The sequence below is a fragment of the Lontra canadensis genome, unplaced genomic scaffold (genome assembly GCF_010015895.1).
Source record: "Lontra canadensis isolate GAN:19392208 unplaced genomic scaffold, GSC_riverotter_1.0 scaffold220, whole genome shotgun sequence".
Lineage (NCBI taxonomy): Eukaryota > Metazoa > Chordata > Mammalia > Carnivora > Mustelidae > Lontra > Lontra canadensis.
Genome location: NW_022631214.1, coordinates 290,406 through 295,961, shown reverse-complemented (window position 1 = coordinate 295,961; position 5,556 = coordinate 290,406).

Below are 5,556 nucleotides of genomic sequence, written 5' to 3'. Positions count from 1 at the left end.
GAGGAAGCAGGCTCCCGGCTGAGCAGAGAGCCCGATGCGGGGCTCGATCCCAGAACCCTGGGATCACGACCTGAGCTGAAGGCAGAGGCTTAAACCACTGAGCCACCCAGGTGCCCCCGGGGAAAACATTTTTAAAGGTTCCCTACAAATATCTTGTTTCTACCTCTTCAGGTGACACGTTCTCAACAGCCGTGTGTCGACCACCCGTGGAAACGGCCCACGCGGTCTGTCCGCCAAAGCCCGCCGTTCCCACCAGCTGTGGTGTTGGTGTTGGGAAACTTTGGAACCTAGGTAACATGAAACTTTGGTTTTTCCTGGGTTTACTGAACGTCCAATGAGTTCAGTTCTAAGGCTCGTCACTCGAAAGTCTTAAGACTGAAAACGCTTCTAATTAAACCCACAACCTTGAATATGTCTTACCACCCAATATTTTCCCAGATTGTGTGAACTTGAAATTCATCTGGAACTAGTTTCTGTTTCATTGTTGAGACCGTGGACAGCTGCTAAATGACGGAAGTTCTCAACTTCCTTTGCAGCCAGGCCACAAGCCTTGCACAGAGGAGTCCGGCAAGAACCCCTCATGTTCCCGTACACACCTCCGCCTCCTACGGACCACCATGGGGCTTGGTAGCTTCTGTTTAAACATAACCATTGGAATCAACGGAAATTACGGGCGCCGATGGCTTCTCGGCGTTGGTGGGCGAGACGGTGAGGCTCTTGTCTGTCCGCGGACACGCTCCTAGGAAGGCTGGGTCTGGGAGGGGGGCGGAGAACCTCTCTGCAGATTTTGATTTTTTTTTTTAAGATTTTTATTTATTTGACAGATCACAAGCAAGCAGAGAGGCAGGCAGAGAGAGAGGAGGAAGCAGGCTCCCCGCTGAGCAGAGAGCCCAAATGTGGGGCTCGATCCCAGGACCCTGGGATCATGACCTGAGCCGAAGGCAGAGGCTTTAACCCACTGAGCCACCCAGGCGCCCCAGATTTCGATTTCTAAAAAGGCGTCTTCCCGCCTTTGATTTCCACTCTCGGGTGGGGCCGTGCGCACGTCAGAAACACGTAAGACTCGTGCTCCACGGGACAGAACACGTGTGTGTTTCACGGTTCTGAGCCTACGGGTGTAACTGCTTTTCAGACTCTCCGTCCCTGCCTCCAGGCAGTGCTGTCCTGTGTCCCTGTGTCTGTACCAACCGCACACCCGGAGAGGATCGGCCGAGCCGTCAGGACTGGCACAGGGAGGTGGGCTTTGACTCGCTGCTGGAGGAGCGTTTCTGGCTTGGTAGGGGTTCGGGAGCGAGTGGCGTCTCCTCCCCCGAGGACCGGTGACCGCCTGGGTGTCACGGCCCTACCACCTGTCTGACCTCGCTCGGCCCATTCACGTCGGGATGGTCACCGGCCAAGCTGCGAATCAAAACCTCTGCCCCTTTGTGACGTCCACGTCGAGTGTTTATAACCAGTTTTCTGAGTTCAGATGCAGCCTGGGCTCCGACCAGCACAGGGCCTCGGCCTTCAGCCAGTAGTTGTAGGAAGGCCTCAGAGGGACATTGGTCTTCGGCTTCCTCCGTGAGGGGTAGCGCGTGTGCCCACGGACCCTCCTCCTCCTCCCTGCCCCAGCCACGCGGACGCATGACTCAGCCTCTCCCCGCACGTGCCCCATTCCAGGGCAGGACATGGTAAAACAGGAGAAAAACTTCAACACCAATTCAAGATAAAAACCCAGCAATCTGGGAAAAGGAGGAAACTCCCTCAACTTACTCAGGAACAGCTAAACTTATACTTAAGGGTGAGAAACTCAACGTCTTCTCGCTCTAATCAGGAACCAGGCAAAGACGTCCCCTCTCGCCCCTGCTTTCCAGCATTGTAAGAAGAGACGATGGCATTTCTGAAGAGGGAAAGTGGGCAGGGGTGATGACTGACTCCTTGGTGGGGACCCCCAGCTGCTACAAGAGACCAGAAAGTCCCAAATTGTCAGCAGGTCGCTTTGTGGATGTCAGCGGGTTCTCCAGATTACGTGGCGAGCAGGGGCTCCGGGACAGCCAGCTCAGCTTTGAAGGACAAGAAGGAGGCGAGGGGACTCGCCCTGCGACCCACCCAACGCCCAGACCCACTGGGGAGCAGCAGGGATGGAGGCCGTGAGGTCCTGCTGCACGAACGGGTCCCCACAGTCCGCTGTCGCCACCGGAGAAGTGATGACAGAGCGAAGCCGGGCTCTCGCATCGATGGCGCTGGGACAACAGGACATCCTCGGCGGAAACCACCTAGACAGAGACGTCACCACGTTGACGAATTCACTCTAACGGGAACACAGACCTGCCCATACACCCAGAGCGGACGTGTGCGTTCGTCTGCTCCGCAGATGCCGCGTTTCCACACGGTGGAGGGTTCGGGCAACCCCGTGACACCAAGGCCGCTGGGGACATTACTCCACAGCGTCTGCTGGCGTCACGTCGCTGCTCCCGTTTCGATGACGTACACGTCGCGCCACGTGTTTGCACGGTGGGTCTGTCGCCGTCTTCCGTGTTGCTCCGTACTCGCTGGGGCACCGGGACCCACGACGGTGAGCTCTGACCCCCTCGGACCTTCTGCTCAGAAGCGAAGATTGCTCTCAAAATGCTGTTTCTCCCTGACAGCGGGGCTGGTCCCAGAGCTCTGATGGGGAAGAGTGACGCGACCCGTCTCCGTGGCGCTAACACACGGCCGTCCCGCCGCCCACGGAGCAAGGAGTCTTCTGGCCTCTCGCGACTTCTCTTCTAAGAAATACGTCCTGTGAGACTGTAGCTGCAGAGATCGGTTCCTCTGAGGGACCCGGAGCGGGTCAGCAGGAAAGGATTCAGCCTCCCAGACCCACGGGGACGTCCATGATTCTCGGGGAGAGCTCAGGACATCACCGTGGGCAGAACTGGAGCACGTGGATTCCAAGCCTCCTGCGTGCCTGGAGGCGGCAGAGACCCGAGGAGGGAGCCCCTGCAGACGGCATGGACACAGCAAGAGAACCAGGAGGAGAGCCGGGGCCTGAGGGTGGGACCGGCCGGCTGTGTCCCAGGATCCCACTTGGGGAACAGGAGCCACTCCCGTGGATGGGCAGAGCGCGAGGGGTCTCGAGAGGGGAGCCCGTCCTGGGGAAGGCGCCGAGAACACTCCCCGAGTCTGCGACAAGGGACGCGGACCATCACGCAGACGCAGCGGCGGGTCTGTGAGGACGGACCCCAGCACGGAAGAAGGTCTGCAGTGGGTAAAACGCCATCAGACCGCCCCGCTGGTGGCAGAGAAATCCCGAGGGAAGGGCACGGCCTGTGGACACGACACACATCATTCTTGCCTTAGTTGGAGGACCTGGCACAGCCCCCAGCCTACCACCAGGGCCCCAGCAGCCCTCGGCATCGAGGGGAGACAGGTCACGGCTCAGTGAGAACTTGGGGGACGGCTGGTGTTTTGTACACGGTCTTTGTAAGTTAAGGTGTGAACCCTGTTTCCATAGATGCCCGCACACGCGGGGGACGACGACAGCAGAAACCGATCTTTTCACTGATCTCCGTCGATGCATGTGGCTGTGGGGTCTGCACGGGCGAAGCCTGGAGCCTGGAGCCAGAGCCGCCCTCACTCAGAGCCGCACCCGCGGGAGTGACGACCAGGAGCGGAACAGCCTGTCCCTGAAGGGGGAGCGGACGCCGGAACAGAAGGGACAAAGGGACCAGACTTCCGACAAACAGACTTGGACACACAAACCCAGGGGCACAGCCCTTCGCACGTCAGACAGGGAAGGGGCTAGATCTCCCCCCACTCCCTCGCTCCCCTCTTCCCCGTCCTCCCTCTCACCCACCCCCCAGCCCACTGAGCTTCTGGAAGGGCCATTCGCAGTCCGTACAGTCCCTCAGAACGTGGTCAGGACGGTGCCGGCCGCCCCAGGAGCCTTTCCACGTGAATGTGGAACCCGAATTGCACATTTCGGACCCGATACAGCGAGAGTATTTCCAGGAGAACAAATACTCCTTGAACTAGGGGTCTTTCCCCGCCCCCAACTTGTCCTCTTCCCAAATTAACCGTTTGCCTCGGTCACTCGTCTGCCACTGCTCCCAGCCCGCCCTCTGGTACCCCGTGAGCTGCACAGTGCGTGGTAACAGACAGTTTAGGAGGAAATACAGTGTAAAAGGAGAAAACCACAGAAACCCCGTGGCCATTAGATGGACAGACCAGAGGAGGAGCACATCTGGTCCTCCGGGAGTGGACACGGCGCGGCTCAGGTCCGCGGCTGCTTCAGCTTGGCCAGACCCTCGCAGCATGTGGAGAACATCCTTCTGCCTGACCAGCATCTGTCTGTCTGTCTGTCTGTCTGCCCGCCCCGCTGCGGCCTGGACGCCCAGAAGGCCCGGGGCTCCCGAGGGCCCCAAGAAGTAGCTCCACGGACACCAGCAGGGGGCGCTCGAACAGCAGGCGCCACCCTGTCCCCTGTCGTGGGGACGGACACCCTCGCGGGTCCACGCAGAAGCCACCGACAGTCAGACGGTCACCGCAAAGCCACGCCCCACGCACGGACGGGCAATCCGCCCGGGATCCGCAGGTGACGGGACCCGGAGAGCTGGCTGGTGAGCCGAGAGCCACTGCGGAAAGGCTCTGACGACACTCACGCAGAAGCCACCACGGGCTGGCACCTGCTGGAAGTGGGCCAGATCACAGCGGAGCTGGACCCCCCACTGGACGCGGCCCTGCTGCCACCCGAGCCGTCCAGACCCCCAGCGTGCACACGAAGGTTAACCACGGAACCCAGAGGGGCGCCCCGGAAACCGCTCAGCCTGGCAGAGCAACGGAGCCGCCCGCCTTCCAGACTCCGGGACCTACACAGACCCCACCGAGCCCTTCACCGCAAAGGCCGCCCTCTGTATAGAACACGATCCCGAGGGGCGCCTGGGTGCTCAGTCCTTAAGCATCTGCCTTCCGCTCAGGTCATGATCCTGGGATCTCCGGGATCGAGCCCCACATCAGGCTCCCTGCTTGGCGGGAAGCCTGCTTCTCCTCTCCCTCTCCCACTGCTTGTGTTCCCTCTCCCACTGTGTCCCTGGCAAATATCTCTTAAAAAAATAAAGAACACGATCCCGCGAACAGACACACCGCCAGTCCCCGCACAGGAGGAAAGCCCACGAGGCGCCCACAGGGGCCCACAGGCTCCATCTCCGGCCCAAGTCGGAGACCGTCACGCAGGGTCATGCAGGTTACATCAGTAAAAACCCTTTTGGAAAATAAAAATACTGCGCAATCCTGTGTTTTCAGGTACACGGTCCCAGGTGACAGTGACACACGTGTGTGATTTAGAAAACTAAGTAACTTAGAATTAATTAGTGATTCATTCTTAGAAATTTAGAGAACAAAAAACCTTTAGCAACAACCCTGTCTGGGCTGTTCGGAGGCCAGGCAGGTCCGTAGACGGACGGGAGGTAACAGACGTGCCCACTGAGCTCACCTAGACTTACGGGAACCTAAACAGACGATCCCAAAAGTCGAGGTGGTTTTCCTGGAGGCGGCACCATCATGATACCCATCCGGCTCCGACTCTCGGCGTGCGCC